Source organism: Thermobia domestica, chromosome 4 (assembly GCF_964235325.1).
Source record: "Thermobia domestica chromosome 4, izTheDome1.hap1.1, whole genome shotgun sequence".
NCBI lineage: Eukaryota > Metazoa > Arthropoda > Insecta > Zygentoma > Lepismatidae > Thermobia > Thermobia domestica.
The window spans coordinates 33223555-33244136 of NC_137457.1; the positions used below are offsets into that span (position 1 = coordinate 33223555).

The 20582-nt window shown below is 33.9% G+C and overlaps 1 long non-coding RNA gene across 1 annotated transcript; it reads left to right on the forward strand.

The window, feature by feature from the left end:
• Positions 1 to 701: 701 nt before the first annotated feature.
• On the forward strand, positions 702 to 19974 carry LOC145683286 (uncharacterized). The gene is made up of 4 exons (XR_014130997.1): positions 702 to 715; positions 1975 to 2049; positions 16057 to 16071; positions 17771 to 19974. It is a non-coding gene; the product is annotated as an uncharacterized LOC145683286 (long non-coding RNA).
• Positions 19975 to 20582: the final 608 nt, after the last annotated feature.

Here is a 20582-nt window from a genome sequence, read left to right on the forward strand (position 1 = left end):
TTCATTGGTTTTGGTTTCATTTAAAGATGTAGAGAAATAAACATGTATATTGTTTGTAAGCCTGCTAGACTGAGAGAGAAAAGAATTCCTTTGTTTTGGTTGGCTGTTCAAGGTCGTTTGCGCTGTTTCAAGCGGTCGTGTTTTATTATAACAGCGGCGTGTTCTCTTCAGGTAAACCACGTCTTGTTTGGACGTGGACTTTGGCTTGAATGCTCATAGGGAATGGGTGTGTCTTGTAGTTTCTACACATTCCGGACTATGGATCTTAGTTTCTGCGTCTGGTTAAAATTTTTCGTTAGATTTTTCAACATTTGGTGTGTTTTAGTTTTGTGAGAAACAGCGTCACGAAAGAAGAATAGAGTGAGAATAGTGCAATGTTTGTAGTGAATTGGAAAAGAGAGTAAAAATGAAAGAGTTTTGTGAGAAGTTACCTAAGTTGCTCTTTGACCGTATGTGAATGTTACGAATGGGATATAAAGGGGTTAGAATAGTTGTATTTGTGTTTGATGGAGTGTCCTTAAAGTGGTTTATTAAGAATTTTATTCTCATGGTTAGTTTCTACATTATGTGAAAAGTTTACACAAGAACTGGGACAATGACTAACTTTTCCTCCGTTACGATTGATTAAGTAATTATTATATTTTAAATTGCAGTTTTTCAAAAACAAGTCTTAAACATTTCTCCTTCTTTTGTTTTGCAGAAATGTATAGAAGAAGTAAGTATATTCTTGTTTTAAATATGTAACTTCTATATATCTAATATACAAGTAGACAAATTAATTTAAAAATAATTGTAAATAAAACATTTTCCAAATATTCAATGATCTCACTGATAAATACAGAGAAATATTCTATTTCATTATATTTAGCAAGTACAGCGTAGACATAATGTCTCTCCCTGATAACGAACTTGAACAAAAAAATAAGAATGATAGAAGCATGCAGTTTTAAGGAAGTAATATGTAAACTCACAAAGGTTATTTCACCCGATCAAGAGAATTTCCACATGTTTTTCTTTAGTTATATTTGCAATGTCATACGAAACTCGCGAATCTGCAACGGTCTTCTTGTATTTACGCATGAACAATCTGAATCTTATATATGTATTACTTCAAGTATTTGTGTGAAATGTTTAACACAGTTGACTTCGGGTTGTCCAGTTTACGTGATGCTCAAAGCAAGGATTTCCGCAGGCTTCAGGTTAAAGCAACACCAACAACTTCCACATTATCCTCACTAACTTTCGGGCTACCACATTTATCACGATGTAATACACTGACTGATGTTGTAAATTTGCTGTACTATTCCTTTATGCTCTTAATGTTTAGTGCTTGCTTTTCATACTCTCTCCTAAGTTTTCGTTGAACTGACGGAATTTTTGTTTCATGATACCATAACAAACCCTTCGCTTTCTGCTTTGCTGAACCCATTTTTAAACAAATGACTCTCATGCTGCGGTCAGGTGAAGTAGAAACGGTGTAGCAGGAAACGCTGTGGCAAAAACTTGAAGTATCATAGAATCGTTGTTTTCAGATAGATGCTAGAATGTTTCTACGTGCATTTTTCTTGTTTTTAATGCTTGTTATTAGGAACAGACTTGATGTCCAATCTGTATTTTTGATTAATTAAATTGAACTGGAATAGTTAAAATTTAAAATAAACTGTATCACTTTAATCTTAGAGCATTAAGTTTACTTACACATCAGAACCTCTTGCTTATGGAAACATCTATTTTGTAAGCATCATCTCATACTGCCGATCAAAACACATGTTCTTTAGCCCTCTCATAAACCGTGTATTTGCATTCGTGATTAGAACGAACATTAAAAACTAACGAAGTACAGCAAAGCAATATATTGGTTTGCTACTTCGCACAATCTTTAATTAAGCACTGAAAATTGTCACATAAATTAGTGTAAGTATAACTAAGTCTGATTTTATGTTTATAAAAAGCTGCATAATTTGAAATTTATAGTTCCCAGATTTGAAGAAAGTGCCTCATTTGCCTCAGGATCTGCTGTCGTTGGCGGAGGAGGTGGAGGATCTGCAGGTAAGCTCTTAAAATAATATATTTCCCCTCTTTTTCTACATTTTAAAAAAATCACAATAATTATCTTAATGAAACATTCGTTAAAATGAAATTTTTCAGTACGTACCACGAATATGCTGTGTAGGTTAAAACAAGATAATGATGATGAGAAATGAATGAAATGGTGTCATGATGAAGATAGAGGGAAAGGTGAAAACCCCAAATATACCACTCACACTGTGTTTTTCACCACAATACCTATTTGAGACAAGCTATGATTGAACAGGAGACCCCTACATAGCGACCGCAGCCCTGGAACGATCTCATTACAACGATTGGGACTGAATAATCAATTGCCGGTGTATTTTCTTCCCTTCTTTAATAATTGACAGGAGCTTAAGAAAGTGAAAAAACTAAACCGAAAAACTTGTAATTAACTTTCATTGGTTTTGGTTTCTTTTAAAGATGTAGAGAAATAAACATGTATATTGTTTGTAAGCCTGCTAGACTGAGAGAGAAAAGAATTCCTTTGTTTTGGTTGGCTGTTCAAGGTCGTTTGCGCTGTTTGAAGCGGTCGTGTTTTATTATAACAGCGGCGTGTTCTCTTCAGGTAAACCACGTCTTGTTTGGACGTGGACTTTGGCTTGAATGCTCATAGGAAATGGGTGTGTCTTGTAGTTTCTACACATTCCGGACTATGGATCTTAGTTTCTGCGTCTGGTTAAAATTTTTCGTTAGATTTTTCAACATTTGGTGTGTTTTAGTTTTGTGAGAAACAGCGTCACGAAAGAAGAATAGAGTGAGAATAGTGCAATGTTTGTAGTGAATTGGAAAAGAGAGTAAAAATGAAAGAGTTTTGTGAGAAGTTACCTAAGTTGCTCTTTGACCGTATGTGAATGTTACGAATGGGATATAAAGGGGTTAGAATAGTTGTATTTGTGTTTGATGGAGTATTCTTAAAGTGATTTATTAAGCATTTTATTCTCATGGTTAGTTTCTGAAAGGTTGTTAGTTTCTGATAGGATTTCTCTGCTTATTTTAAGCTATTATTATGTGAATTTAACGTCACGAAAATTGGAAGTGAATTATTGGTAATATTTTAAGTCAGTGAAGCTTATTTGACGTATTTTTTGACTGCGAAAGCTTTTCTTTTTGTAAAGTAAAATTGTGATCTTTCTTTAGAGTCGCCATCAGTTTTAATGAGTTTTTTAATTGGGGTTGCATTTAGCGTCCCACCGGGAAATTAGACCTAAGTTCTGGTTCATAACTGTGAGTTCTTATGACTACTGATCAATGTATGTATTTATCTCCGAGTCACAATAGTATTTCTGCGATTGGAAATGCGACAGGGTGTTTAAAGAATTAGTGTCACATTAACGTAAGTTGTACATAAGTCTTGGTCACTATTAATGATTTAAGAATTGCACACGGAGTGTTTTATGCTTGTTCGGTACTAAAGGGCCGAAATGCTAAACAAAGTGATTTAGGATATAAGGTAAAATTCATAGTAAGAAGATTGAGTAAGGTGAGACAGTATTTAAGTATAATTCGTTAGTTGTCTTTCGTTTATCTTATGTGTTTTTTGGTTGTGTATTTGTTTCCAAACTGACTCTTTATTAGGCTGGTTGTTACTATTGGCAACAATTTAATTATTTAAGACTGGTCGATAATTCAGTAATCTTTATTTGTGAATGTATTGAAACCTTAAGTATGTATTGAATGTTAGTGAAGTTGCTTTATTACAGTAACTCGTTGTTTTCCTGAAAAAAGGTTAATTCTGATTTCGGGTGTAAGTACTATTATTTGAGATTATATTAAATTCTTTTCATTTGATAAGTCGTCGTAGGCGATTGTGGTAGATCTGGAACGGTTTCCAAGATTCGTGTTAATTGTTCAGGCTGTGTGGACTATTTCGAATTCCAATTTTTTAATATTATAAAAGATCGGGGTTTCCGAAATTCTAAATTGCCCCCACGAAAAAAGTTATAGTTTCATTCACATTGAAACTTGTTTACATTTTCCGTGATAGTTTTTTTGCTGAAGTTAGCGAAAGCAACGTAGTGTTTTATTTCTCTACCTCTGATTTGCTAAAAAATCTTAGAAAGTTACAAATTGGTGAAATTACCAATTAACTTGTGAAGACTTGAACTGAAAACAATTATAATTAATGAAATATAAGAGTTTAAATTTAAAGATAATTTGCCTGAAAAGCGACATTTAAGCTTCTCAATATTTTCCTCTATTTTTTAAAATTAAAATTAACCATTAGAAATTGTTGTTATTTATTGTTTTATGATATATGTTTTTCACCATCTGCTTGATGTCTATTTGTTCACATGCTAAATAACAATCAAGCAACTTTCGTGTGCCAGAATAGGACTGTACCAGTCCTTGTGCGGTTGGATCAGGGTGGTGTTGACAGGTCAACGTTACCTTGGGTTTACTGTGTCTTGAGATATTGTTCTCTTAGCATTCACTCTCATTCCCATATTAGAAAGCAACGCTACAAAATAGTTCAAGGCAAATTCTCTTTTTTTGTTTTTTGGTCAGTAAGTAAAAAAATAAAAAATCTGGCAATTATAGCTTTCTTGTTGGAAATGTTGATATAACTTAGTATTAAATTACTTATAAGGACACGATAAGTGAATATTGGTATTACTGTTAGTTCTTGTGTGTGTCATATTTATACCTTTCTCAGGGCTAGAATTCTTGGATTTGGAACTAGGATATATCTCGTTGGTTCGACGGGGTTGTTGTAGAGTCCGTAGTTAGCTTAATTGTAAACTGATTTACATTACATTTTATGGATATGTTCTCATATATTATGTTCGTGGTACAATTATTCGGGTTTTCGTATATTTTCTTGGTGGCTATCAGATCAGAGTTAGTAACCATTGATATACCGGAAAGGTATTCTGAACTCGTAACGCGAGAGAGAACAGGGTATTGATAGTCTGATTTGCGCTCAGATTTTGAAAATCTTAACATGTCATTTAAGCTTGTTTTAGACGATTCTAAAACGAAGTATAGGATTGCGGGTAGAAATGATGCAAGCATGCAATCAGTTAGTTGCAGATTTAGCAGGCTGGTGAATGCGAATAGTCTAGATTTGTCCCAGAGGGAATTACGTCAAGTTGCCTTTAATGAAACGTTAAGACAACCTGTACAAGCTGAGTATATGAATCGTAATTTACCAAATGCTAGTGGCAACGGTAATGCACTTACTAATAATACCATCAGACCTTAATGTTCGTGACTACTACAAGAAAGTTTCGCAGATTAGGATCTTTACCCCGATGGTTCTTTTAGTTCTAAATTTTTGCAACCCGACGTTGGGAATGAATTTCAAAATAATGTTGGTCTAGGTACGATACTTGGAGTTAAAAATCATGAATTGTCAAATGTCGAGCATAATTTAATGATGAAATATACCTTTAAGAGAAATAGTGAGTCTCTTGAATTAAGATTTTGGGACGTAAAACCTAGTAATGGTTCTGGTAGTCAGCAAGATTTTGAATTGTTATTCAAGATTGAAGAAAAATTTTGTTGGAAACTAGTTATTCTCTTAGTATAAAATTGACTGTTTTAGTTGCTAAATATACAGCTGTTTTGTTAAGGGAAATTTTCTTCGGTCTGAATAATACTGATAGCTGGTATAATTTGCGTGGAAATTTGTTAAAGGAGCAGTTCGACTTAGAAATGCATTTTTTACAATTTATTTCCATTTGTAGAGTTGAAAATTCTAAAAAGAATGGAGTTTGTTTGATCGCGATTCGTTCAGTCGTTAGCGAGTAACAGAGGAAGAAATATTTTGTGATGACGTCATAGGTGGTCAAGGAGCGAGAGCAGTCTTACATACTACACAGTGCCAAGCAGTTTTTTTGTGAGAAGTGCGGTGGCACGTTCTAAGTGCGGTTTCCTTTTCCAGAACTGATTGCAAAGACTTACAAATATGATCTGCATGTAGAAAACGATATCTAATCTGGGCTGTACAAACGTTTTTATAGTATTATAATACGTATTCTATAAAGCATAAATTCAGCGTTCCAAAAAAAATCAAAACCAATATCATGGCGGACGAGATTGCTGCAACACCTAAACATTGTTCAGCGTAAGCTCTAAACTCCGATAAAAAAATATTTGTAATCTTCCGCTTGTCGCAAGTACGATTGGCTAGTGATGTATCACTCCCACTCCCCACGGGGAGGAGAAAATTATACACGTGCGTTTTGACAATAGTGTCCCTTGTTGTCCAGATACTTACAACAACAACAGAAAAGAAAAAAAACTCGAAAGATTAAAAAAAATATTTCAATTTCGCTCGAAAACAATTGTTGCTTTTGAGTAAAGGTTTGCCTTGTTAGTGTTTCACCACAACACTCGCGGAACCGGGATTCATGCCAGTCATCTTTCAGACTTTAAAAGCAGTATACTCGTCCACAATTGAATTGGCACCATAATTACTGGGCATGCTTAGAGTTTATTTCTATTGTTTCACTAACCACACTCCATTGCAATTTTATTAGAAAATCCGTATTATGTTTTTGTTATTTATAATAATGTAGCAGTTCTGTATGGAGCTTCATGGTGAAAAATAATCAAATCAATGAACTATTTTGCGGAGGAGCACAAGCGTTTGTAAGCCAACAGCAAATCAGCGGGATTTAGTTTCACGTGGCTTTGTTTATCGCAGGTTAGAGCTTACGCCGAACACTGTAGAAGTACCTTTTCTCTAATCATTCTTCCGATTCCCAAACGTAAGTATGTTCACGTTTTGTTGTAATTTTTAACGCTGACCCTATAATTTTGTGCTTCAAGGTATTTACAGGAGCGCCACATATCAGGCAAAAATGACATAACATCTGTAAAGTTTGCCAGAATACGAAAAACACTTCACCGGTTAAATTTCTTTTATTCGCATAACTGTCCGCGAGACAACTCTAATCACCCGTCTCATCATCATTGTCAAATGATGCAGAGAAATTAAACGATGAATCAATATATTGAGGAACAGTCACCGTCACTGATTCTTTCTACAAGCTTGTATATTTCACTCCCTAATTCCCATTGTATAGCCTAATTCTAAAGCAGTACCTTTAGAATCATGAGTGACATCGTCTCTATTACCCCCTAATGCCTCCTCTTGAGTACAACCGTCAATTGCTTCTTATACGATATTTGTACGCTGGTAACTGGACATAGATCGGTGGTTGTTTAATGGCTCGGATTTTAAACCTTACAATAATATACTTGGAAAACCATTGTTTCTCAGTTTGCGCTTAAATAATTATCCTGGCATTAGCCAGATGTGGATCTAGACGGTAAAAACTCATGGGGGGAAGTCAGAACTCAGACTATGATAGGTATATCATATTTATTAAAAACTTTCAAAAATATCTAAATAATAACTTAAATCAGTTTTGTCACTCAAAACCTGCGGGGCCTAGGCCTCCGCCCCCAGCCTAGATCCGCCACTGGCATTAACTTTTCTTTCAGTAAACCTGCTTCTCGAAGGCAGGCTCTTCAAGATGTTTGGAACACGAGTGATCTTAATTGGTACATTTTTCCCCATTGATTTTCTTAAGCCATAATTTATATCGATCTGCTGATTCCTCACGACTTGGAAACGTAAAAAAGATACTTTATGTCCTCAGCTTTAATTCCACAAGAATTACAACCTGAAACACAGCAGATGTTAGGCATTTCTACTTCACTTCACAGACACAGCACGCGCTGTACTAACACGTGTTTTCTACTTCACACTAGTGTTTCTTTCAGAACCAAATCGGGGGGACACTTAGTATTCGGAGAGGTAAATTATTTTTCACAGTACTATTAAATTTATTATATTATAGACGTATTATTTTGATCTTTTCCGGGGTAATTTCTCAGAGCTCCGAGAGACAGTGCCACCCTATAAAGATGTCTGAAAGAAACACTGTTTCGCACAACAAACGTAATTGCTGCTCTCTCTCTATTCTTTTTTATACTAATGCTGTAGGAAAATCAACAAAAACGTCTCTCAAGAATTCAACACAGAGCAAGACTGCTAACAAATCCAAAACACAATCCAATAAATCCAATGCACTATTAAAGGTTTATCAGCTGTGTACTAGGGAGTGGTTGTTGGCTCACATTGAGTTTCTCGCGTATCCCACCAGTGACGATAGCACTTACGACTCATCAAAAATAAATGCCTGTAGAATCTGAACGAGACGGGCAATCAATATATAAAAAATACGGGTCTCTTATTTTTGTTACTCTTTCTATTGCACCAAATTTGTCTTTAACTCGAACTGCTCCTTTAAGTATTTACGTTTCTCCAGTTAGTCGACATACCTTTGAATCGGAATAGGTTTATAGGCGTCAGAAGTCTAAAAATTAATAATTTTGTTAAATCTTTTCTCATTGCAATGAATGTATTAGATTTTGGAGGTCCAGAATCTGATCTGGTGAATATTGTTATGAGTGGCTTGAATCCAAATCAGAAGTAAAAAATGCTGAACAATTATATTGCAGCATCTAGACGGGAATTATTGGAAATAGCTCAAAAACATGTTTTGAGTTTTAGAAACCAGTTGGATTATAACAGAGAAATGGGTAGTTCTTCGAGAAAGTCTAATGTTCTTGTACGTAGTTTCAAAATAGGGGATTTAACCATTGTGAAACCTCTGTGAATAATTGTTCATCTGTAAAAAGAAATTTAATCCAACTTTTTCCGTCAACGAATTGAATCGATTAAGAGTTGGCTTTTTCGATTTTCGGGATTCTACGGGTCCGAGTAATATGTCTGAGCATAAAGGTTTCTCGAAATCTGTGTCGACGCGAATCCTATAAGAGATGAAAAATACTCTTGCATCTTCCGTCGTTGGAAGATTGAATAATCAGTAAAGGGACCTTTGTATTGATAGAGGATCGAGCTTTAATATTGTTCGTATGGATGTGGTTCGTTCTTGCGGTGTAGGGAAGTTCATTACTACAACCCAAGACAAAATATTGAACGCTCATTCTCGTTTATATTTTTCTACGAACAAGGAAATTTTAATGACAGTGAATTTTTCGGGTCATTACGAAAGAGTTATTCTTAAGGTTGTGGACCAATTACCGTGGAAGTGTTTGTTTGGAACTCTATTTTCACTAATGAATAAAAGCATGGAACTTTCGAATGTTTCTGAAGTGAATGATGCAGTGAATGATGTAAATAGCTCGGGTGTGTCCATTGAATGGTGATAAAAAGAGAGATATTGAGTTCAATACTAACAATACTTGCTCTCAAGCTTTCAATGTGGACCTTCAACAGTTTGAAAACTTTCATAATTTACTTCATCGAAATAGAAAATTTCAGCCTATTGACCTTCTTTCTGCCCAATTAAAAAATGCTCAGGATGAAACACAGGTGATGAACCAACCGAACATACAGGACAAAAAAATTGATTCGGTAAGCTACTCATGGAAGTTCGATAGTTCTGAAACTGTTGCTTTCATTGACTCGATGAAAAGTAAATATCCGTTGCTGTTTTGGATTGAGTTCGGTGCATTAAGGGGTTTGTTTGACGATTGCATTTGAAGGAGAACAAACCATTTAATGATACATCTTTTCCAGTTTCGAAAAATAAAGAAAAAATATGAACAAAATGAAGATCTAGTAAAGAAGGATTTTTGGAAGAAGTTGATAACGCGAATTATAGTAGTAGTTTCTTCCTTGGAAAGAAAATAATATGTATCGTATTGTTGGTAATTATATAAATTCCAATAGCTTGATTGTAAACGATGCTTATCGTTGTCCGAATTTGGAAGCGTCTCTAACAGACCTAACAGATAAGAAATTGTACAGTAACTTAGATTTAAAGTTGGCCTGTAATCAAATGAACCTTGATAAAACTTGACATGAGATCACGACATTTGTGACTCTCAAGCAATGTTTTGAATACTTTCGAGTTCCGGTTGGAATAAAAACTGAGAGTAACATTTTGTCGAAGGCGATGGACAAATTGTTAAGAGACCTAACAGATCAAAGAGTTAAAAGTGTATTTTAATGATGTTCTAATATCTACCAATTCGGTTGAACACATGATAATAGTGGAAAAAGGTGTTACAGATGCTTTAATAATATAACTTAACAGTACCCCGCGTCGATCCTAGCATGGTTTCCGCTATAGGAAGTATACGGCCTCCGCGTAGCAGGCGTGGATTGTTCAAAATTCTAGAAGCGTTTAGCTATTATTCCAAGTTTGCCTCCTTGCTTCAATTAATTAATGGCTTCGCTTAATTCTCTTAAAATACCTTTATTTGGACTCGAGAACACCAGGAAATTCTGGAGAAATTAAAATGTATTTTGATTGAAAACATAGTTTTAAAATCTCCAGATCTAAACAAACGTTTCATAGTAAATATGTATGGCAGTGGAAAAAGCATAGCTGGGTGTATTTCACAGGAGAATGAGAAAGGTGACCTCTAGCCTATGTATTTATATAGCTGTTGATCAGGATTTAATTGCAATTATTAAAAGGATGGAAGATTGTGAAAATCTACTAGAGTATCTTCTAAGCACAAATATTCTTTTGAAATGAAATAAATCGACAACGAATCCTTATACAATTGTAATCACGAAAGATTTGAGGAAGATTCTTACCTAGTATTATCACAAAGAATCGCTAGTTGGAGGCCAAGCTGGGTTTCAAGAACATTAGCTAATTTGATGACGAAATTTACCTGGGATGGTTTAAAGGATAACGTGAAGACTTTTCTCATCACATGTGATATATGTGTGACATGTGATACATGTCAGACAACAATGTAGTCAAATCAGAAGAAAATGGGATATTTGCTCTCCGACTTCGGTGAAAGGGTGAAATCGCATTGGATGTTTGACATAGTGGGGGCCTTTCCGAATTCCAACTTATTTATGATCACACTCATAGATATGGATAATGCCAGCAGATTTGTGGTTTTGAAACGTTTGAGAAACATAAGTTTAAAAATAGTGGCAAATAAGATGATGGAAATATTCAATCGACTAGGTTTTCCGGAGGCTCTGTCCACTGATAATGCCTCCACATTTCTTTCAGAATGTTTCAAGAAATTTTTGTTTGGTTTGGGGATGAAACACATAAGATTGTACCCGTATCATCCTGGTGGAAACGCGGCAGAAAATTAAAAAAGACCGGAAGGCCTCCGTGAGAGTTTCCATCTCTACAAACCAACGTCTTTGGTAATCACCTTGAATATTAGTTAACATTCAGGATTGAAGATGTCGCATATTGTAGTTTATTTTCTATGTGCAAATTTAGGGAACCGATGAAGCATCAATGATTCCGATATTGGAAGGAAATCATCGACTGAAATATGGATTAATACATTGAAGAATATGGAAAGAAGTTGTGCCACGAGGCAAACACTGATGTTGCGATAACGAAATCATTCGTATCTGTATATTGGATATAAACTTTCGTTCAAAGGGCATGTTGAGTCATTGTTAACAGAGAAGGTAGTTAAATCTACAACGTCACGAAACAACAAGAAAGTGCGAATAGTGCAACGTTTGCAGTGAATTAGAAAAGAAGCAAACAAAAGGGTTTTTGAGAACTTACGTAAGTTGATATTTGGCCGTAGGTGAATGGTACGAACGGGCTATATAGAGTTAAAAAATAGTTGCATTGTGTTTGATCGAGTATCTTAAAAGTGATTTATTACATATTTAATTCTTATGGCTTGTTTCGAAAAGGCTTTGGGATTTTTCTGCATTTGAGGAAGTGATTAGTTGGTGTGTTTATCATCCCAAAAACGGAAAGTGGATTATGGGTAATTTTTTAAGTCACTGGGACTTGTTTGACATAAGTTTGGTTTTGAAAGCTTTTAGTTTATAAAATAAAAGGTAATAGCACCCTTTATTAGAGTCGCTATGAGTTTAGAAAGGAGATACCTTTTGTTGAAGTTAGGGGTCAATCGGGAATATTAGATATAAGTTTTGGTTTATAACCGTGAGAACCTGTGACCACTGATCAATGTGAGATATTATTTTTCTCCGAGCCAGAATAGTATCCCTGTGATTGGAAGTGTGACAGTTTGTTTAAAAATTTAGCGCCCCATTAACGTAACTTGTACCTAAGTCTTGGTAACATTTCATGATTTAAGAATTGCACACGGAGCGTTTTGTTCTTGTTCGGTTCTAAAGAGTCGACATCCTGACCAATATCGAGGAGGGCAGACAGTAAAATTCAGAGTAAGAATATTGAGAAACGTGAGTCGCTTTATAAGTATAATTCGTTTGGTTGGCCTTATTTATGTCCTGTTTTTGTCGGTTGCGTATTTTTTCTTACCTTGCTCGTTATTAGGCTGATTGCTTACCCGTGGCAATTTATTTTAGACTGATTGATAACTCAGCAATAATTTTTGTAAACGGGTTGAAACGTTAAGTATATATTGAATCTTCATGAAGTTTTTATTACAGCAACTGGTTGTGATTCTACAGAAAAATAGAATCTGGTACCAGATGATGCTATTACTACTTAAGATTTTATTAGATGCTTTTCATTTGATAAGTCATCGTAGGCGAATATGGTGGATGGGGATTGTAACGAAGATTCGCGTTTTTTTCAGACTGTGTGGACTACTATGCATTCCAGTTCTTATTATTATAATCAATCGGGGTTTCTTAAACTCTAGACTCCATCTGTAGGAGAAAAAAGAAAAGTATTGTGATCATTCAGAACGAAAATTTTTTATACTTGCCGTGATTAAATGGTTGCTGAGGTTAACCATAGGAAAGTAGTTACTTCTCTCCCTAACTCTGCTTTGCTAAAAATCCTGGAAAGTTACAAATTGGTTTAATTTCTAATTAACGTGTGAGGACTCGAATTGAAAAAAATATAATGAATGAAATATGATGATTTAAATGTAAAGATAAATTTCCTGAAATGTGACGATTAAATATTATAGTTTCATTTCCATTTCGATATTGTTCTAAACAAAATAGGCAAGAAAATTTATTATTGTCATCAAGATTTTGCACCTCAATATTTTGTATTTTATTGTAATAAAAATTTAACAGTTGAGATTATTCTTGTTATTTATTGTTTTATATGTTTTTCACCATATGCCTGATATCCATTTGTTCATACGCTGAACTATTAATCAAGATACTTTAGTATGCGAGAATAGGGCTGCAACCGTGCCAGTAGGTCCTTCTGCGGTTGGATCAAGGTGGTGTTCACAGATCAATATTACCTTGGGTTTATTGTTTCTTGAGATGACCTCTTAAAATTTAGTTTTATTCCAATACCGGAAAGAAACGCTACAGACGAGAATGCTGTCCTTGAAATTTAATAGCAACTTACTATTAGGTGTATGATCAAACATTCTGGTTACTTAATATTTCCTTACAACTAAATTTATGAAACAATTTTTCTGACGATTTACGATTATCTTACAACTAAATCTATGATGAATGTAATCTTTTTGGTAATTTAATACCAACATAACTTTGAATCTATCATGAATTTCTTGCTACAATTTTACACAAACTTTCACTATGTCTATGGTGAATTGAAGTTTTCTAGAGATTTTATTATTGGCAACGAATATTAAAAAAATAATTTTGTTCCGTACTGACCTAGAAGCACTAGTTTCTCTACCGAGAAGGCCGTTCAGTATAACATTATATCTTACCGCAAGAAGCTACTGGAAGAAAACTTCACACATTATCAGGAAATAGTATGGATCTTTTATTCTGCGCCTGTTTGAAATTTTTCGTAAGATACTTCGATATTTGGTGTTTGACAGTTTTGTGAGAACGAGCGTCACGAAACAAAAATGAAGTGAGAATAGTACAATATTTGTAGTCAATTGGAAAATGAAAGAAAAATAAATGTTTTGTAAGAAGTTACATAAATTGCTGTTTCGCCGTAGGTGAATGGTACAAATGGGCTAAAAGGAGATTAAAATAGTTGGATTTGTGTTTGATCGAGTATCTTTAAAATGATTTACTACATATTTAATTCTCATGGTTAGTCTCTGAGATTTCTCAGCATGTGTAGAAGTGATTAGTTGGTGAATGTAATGTCCCGAAAACTGGAAATGAATTATGTGTGATATTTTATGCCACTGAGATTGTTTGACATAAGTATAGTCGGTAAAAGCTTCTAGTTTGTAAAGTAAAAGGTAATATTGCCCATCGGGCATATTACAGTTAAGTTTTAGTTTATAACCGTGAGTTCCTATGACCACTGATCAATATGTATTATTTGTCTCCGAACAACAATAGCATTGCTGTGATTGGAAGTGTAACAGGTTGTTTAAAAATTTGGCGTTCCATTAACGTAAGTTGTACCTAAATCTTGGTCACATTTCATGATTTAAGAATTCTACACGGAGCGATTTATTTTTGTTCGGCACTAAAAAGTCAACATACTGAAAATATGGAGGAGGTCAGAAAGTAAAATTCAGATAAAGAAGATTGAGCAAGGTGAGTCCGTATTTAAGTATAATTATTCGTTTCGCTGTCCTTCGTTTATGTTATGTGTTTGTCGGCTGCGTATTTTATCTACACTTGATCGTTATTAGGATGATTGCTTACCCATGGAAATTTAATTATTTTAGACTGATTGATAATTCATCAATATTTTTTGTAAATGGGTTGAAACTTTACGTATATATTGAATGTTAATGAAGATTTTTTACAGCAACTGGTTGTTGCTTTACAGAAAATTAAATCCTGGTATCAGATGATACTAATATTATATATTTGAGATTATATTAAATTATTTCATTTGATAAGTCATCGTAAGCGAATATGATAGATGGGGCATGTCCACGGAGATTCGAATTATTACTTCAGACTTTGGACTTCGAATTATTACTTCAGACTATTATGCATTGTTTTTTTTAAATATTATAATCAATCGTGGTTTCTGAAGTTCCAGATCCTCTCAACCAGAAACAAAGTAAATTATAGTTTCCATTTGGATTGGAACTTGTTTATATTTGCCGTGATAAAATGGTTCTTGATGTTAACCATAGGAGCGTAGTTATTTCCCTCTCTAACTCTGGTTTGCTAAAAATCTTATAAAACTACAAATTGGTGAAATTTGCAATAAAACTTATGAAGACTTGAATTGAAAGCAATTATAGCCAATGAAATTTGATAATTTAAATTCAAAGATAAGTTTCCTGAAATGTGACCATTTATGATTATAGTTTGATGGCCATTTCGATATTGTTATAAACAAAATAAAGCAATTAAATTTACTATTGCCTTCGAGATTCTTGCTTCTCGATATTTTGTTGCATTTTATTGTAATAAAAATTTACTATTTGAAATGTTTTTTTATTGTTTTATGATATATGTTTTTATCCATTTGCTGATATCTATTTGTTCATATGCTGAGTTATCAATCAAGGAACTTTTGTGGCGAGAATAGGACAGCAGCCGTACTTTAAGTCATTCTGCAGCTGGACCGGGATCCTGTTGAAAGATCAGCACTACCTTGAGCTTATATTTCCTTGAAATATTGGCCTTAAAATTTAATTGCAACTTGCGTTTAGATGTATGATGAAGCATTCTGGTGACAATATTTTCTTACAACTCAATTTATGAAGCAATTTTTCTGACTATTTACGATTATCTTACAACTAGATGTATGGTGAATTGAATAATTTTGGTGGATTAATAACAACTTAAGTTTGAATCTATCATGATTTTTTCCTACAATTTTATACAAATTCCGAGTAGGTTTATGATGAAGTGAAGTCTTCTATAGATTTACTTATTGACAAGGAATATTATTTAACATTTTGTCCATACTGAGCTAGATATAGCGGTGTCTCCACCGAAAATTCCCATCAGTATAACATTAAAACTTACTGCTAAAAGCTAATGGAAGAAAACTTCATACATTATCAAGAAATTGTTCAGAAGAGCTTAGACATGAAGTAATTTTTTCTCATATAGGTTTGATTATGTGATAATTATACTTTACTTCGCACTTATTCTGAAACAAGTCTAATATTTCTACTTTCTCCCTTTTGCAGAAATTTATGGGAGTAGTAAGTATGGTTTTCTTTTGAAAAAGTATAATTTGTATATATCTAATATCCAAAAAAATAATTTTAAAAAGTGTAAATACAAAATTTTCCACGTATTCAAAATAAGATCACATTGATAAATACATCGGATGACTTTATTTCATTACATTTAGCAAGGAGAGATTGAAAACAATGTATCTTCCTGAGAAATTTAACAACAAAAAAATAAGAATGATAGAAACATGTAGTTTGTGGTAAATAACAGGTAAACTCATATGATTTTTTTTTACCAGATGTAGAGAATTTTCAAATGTGTTCCGTGAGTTACCCATGCGATGTCAAATGCGAAATTTGCGCATCCGGGACGGTCTTCTTGATTTAAGGCATGAACAATCTGAATCTTATATGTGTAAAACTTCAATTACTTGTGTATGTTGAAAACCAAGGTTAGGTTAGGTTCTCTTAATCTACACCTTTTATATTTTACATATATATATATTTGCCTAAATCACTTCCAAATGTCTATAAGCTAATACTGTTGGACAGACTGATATTTATACTCAACTATAAAGACTATTGTTTCCAATTCACTAAATCCATTTATTACCGTATTACATCCACATCATACTTGCATTTCAGTATACTGTAGTATTTTCAAATAATAAACAAACGTATCCGTTACCTACATATCCACATACTAAGGGAACATACTAGTGTTCACATCAATCCATTTTTTATATATTTTCATTACATAAACCAACTGTTTACACAGTAGAGACCCTATTACTTAGCAACCTATTTGATATGAGTATGTGTCATTATCTCAAAACGTTATCAGCCCGTCGCCTCTTTCCATACCTACCAACAGTGTAAAATGTTGAAATAGTTTACTCTTGGTTGTCCAATTTACGTGATGCTGAACGCATGATTTTTGTAATCTTCGGATTAAAGTGACAGCAACAACTTCCACATGTTCCTCACTAACACTCCTTCTGTCAATTCTACCACGAACTAAGATACTTACGGTTTCTATAAAATTGCTGTACCATTCCTTTATGCTCTTAAAATCTAGTGTCTTCTGCCCATACTCTCTCCTAAATATTCGTTGAACTCAGACGGGATATTTCGTTTCATGATACCATCACATACTCTTCGATTTCTGCTGTGCTGAACCCATTTTTAAATAAATAACTGTCGTGCAGCTTTCAAGTACAGTAGGTGGTAGCAAAGTTTCTGGCAAAAACTTGAAGTACCGTAGAAGCGATGTTTTTACACCCCATGCATCTATCATGGTTTGTTTTCTTGTTATTAATGCTCATTATCAGGAGAGACTTTGTGGACGATCTGCATTTTTGATTAATTATATTGAATTGAAATAGTTAAAATATGAAATAAACTCAATCACTTTAATCTTATAGCATAAAGTTTACTTAAACATCAGAACCTCTTGCTTATCGAAACATTTATTTTATAACCATCACCTGATACTGCCGATGAAAACACATGGTCTTTAGTCCTCTCTTAAATAGTGTATTCAAATGTGATATAGCATTCGTGTTCGAAACGAACATTAAACACTAACGAAATTCAGCAAAACAATATATTAGTTTGGTAGTTCACAGTCTCTAATTAATAATAAAAAATTGTCACATAAATTAGTGTAAATATAACTAAATCTGTCTTTATGTTAATAAAGAGTTGCATAATTTAAAATTTATAGTTCCTCGCTTCCAAGGAGGTGCCTCATCTGCCTCAGGAGCTGCTGCCATTTGGAGTGGTCGTGAAGGATCTGCAGGCAAGTTCTTCAAGTAATATATTTCTCCTCTTTTTTGTACTTTAAAAACAAATTTCAATATAATCATCATGGCGACACTCTCGTAAAATGAAAGTTTTCAGTATGTACCACGAATATGCTGTGTAGGTTAAAGAAGACGGTGGTGATGAGAAATGAATGGAATTGTGGAATGATGAAAATGGAAGGAAACGCGAAAACCCCGCAATAACCCACTTACATGGTACTTTTCACCGCAACACCTATCTGGGGTATGCTGCGATTGAACAGGGGACCCCGTTCACCTACTAAGCAACCGCAGCGTTGTAACGATCCCATTAGAATGATTGGGACTGAACAAGATATTTCTGATTTATATTTTTTCCTTATTTAATAATTGATATGAGCTTAAGAAAGAGAAAAATACTAACGGAAAAACTTGTAATTAACCTTCATTGATCTTGATTTCTTTAAAAAAGTAGAAAAAGAAATTTGAAATTTGTTTGTAAGACTGCGAGAGTCAGAGAGAGAAAGAATTCCTTTCGGTCGATTGGCTGTTCAAGGTCGTTTGCGCTATTTGCCGCGTTCGTGTTTGACGAGAGCAAAGCCGTGTCTCTTGAGATAATTCACGTACTTCTCGAACGTGAACTTTGCCTTGAATACTCATAGAGAATGGGTATGACCTGTTATGTGTACATATTCCGGAGTATGTATCTTAGTTTCTTCTCCTATTTGAAATTTTCGATAGATTCTAAGACATTTGGTGTGCTGTAGTTTTGTGAGAAATAACGTCACGAAACAACAATAAAGTTGTTACAGTCCAATTTTTATAGTGAATTGGAGAAGGAAGGAAAAATGAAAGAATTTTGTGAGAATTGACGTAAGTTGCTTTTTACCGTATCTGAATGGTACGAATGGGCTATAAAGAAATTAAAATAGTTGGATTTGTGTTTGATCGAGTATCTTTAAAGTGATTTACTATGTATTTCATTCTCATGGATAGTTTCCGAAAGGCTGTGGGATTTCTCTGCATGTGCGGAAGCATTTAGTTGGTGAATTTAATGTCCTCAAAACTGGAAATGAATTATATGTGACATTTTATGTCACTGAGATTGTTTGACATAAGTATAGTCTGTAAAAGCTTCTAGTTTGTAAAGTAAAAGTTAATATTGCCCTTTCTTAGAGTCGCTATGAGTTTTACCGAGTTTTGAAAGGTGTTGCCTTTTGTTGAAGATAGTGTCCCATCGGGTATATTGCCTAAGTTTTGGTTTATAACCGTGAGTTCCTATGAACACTAATCAATGTGTGAGATACTATCTACTTCTGGGCAACAATAGTATTGCTGTGATTGGAAGTGTGACAGGTTGTTTAGATATTTAGCGTCCCATTGGACCTACGTCTTGGTCACATTTCTTGATTTAACAATTGTACACGGAGCGTTTATTTTTTCGGTACTAAAGAATCGACATACTGACCTATGTGGAGGACTGCAGAAAGTAAAATTCAGATTAAGAAGATTGAGTAAGGTGAGTCATTATTTAAGATAATTCGTTTGGTTGTCCTTTGTTTATGTTATGTGTTTGTCGGTTGTGTATTTTTTTCTAAACTCGCTCGTTACTACTCTGTTTCCTTTCCCGTGGAAATTTATATTATTTAATACTGATTGATAATTCAGCAATATTTTTTTGCGAATGGATTGAAACATTAAGTATATATTAATGTTCTGTGATTTTTTTTTATTTCAGCAACTGGTTGTTGTCCTGAAGAGGCGTAGAATCTGACTTCAGATATTACTATTAATATTTTGAGATTATATAAAATTCTTTTCATTTGATAAGTCGTCTTGGCCGAATATGGTAGTTGGGGCACGGTCAGCAAGATTCGTGTTAATACTTCAGGCTGTGTGGACTATTTTATAATCAATCAGTTTTTTATATTATAATCAACCGGGGTTTTTGTAATTCTAGATTCTCCCTCGCCCTACGTCAAAAAGGAAATTTTGGTTTTCATTCAAATTGAAACTTGTTTATATTTGCGTGATTTAATGGTTGCTGAAGTTAACCATAGGAACGGACTTATTTCTCTCTCTAAGTCTGGTTTCCTAAATCCTTAGAAAGTTACAAATTGGTGAAATTAGCAATTTACTTGTGAAGACTTGAATTGAAAATAATTTTAATGAATGAAAAATGATAATTTAAATTTAAAGATAAATGTCCTGTATTGTGACGATTAATGATCATAGTATCATTGTCATTTCGATATTGTATTTCGATAAGCAAGAAAATTTATTATTGCCATCGAGATTTTGTTTCCCAACATTTTGTTGTATTTTATTGTAATAAAAATTCCATTTGAAATCGTTCTTGTTATTTATTGTTTTATAATATATGTTTCTCACCATTTGCCTGATATCTACTTGTTCATATGCTGGATTATCAATCAAGCAACTTTTGTGGGCGAGAATAGGAGTGCACCCGTCTCAGTAGGTCCTTCTGCGGTTGGACCAGGGTGGTGTTCACAAATCAATATTACCTGAGGTTTATTGTTCTTTGTGATGTTCTCCTCTTAACATTTACTCTCTTTACGATAGCGGAAAGGTACGCTACAGACCACAATCCTATCCTTGAAATTTAATAGCAACTTACTATTAGATGTATGATGAAGCATTCTGGTAACTTAATATTTCTTTGCAACTAAATTTAGGAAGCAAATTTTCTGATGTTTTAGCATTATCTTACTGTCATGTTTAAATAATTATTGA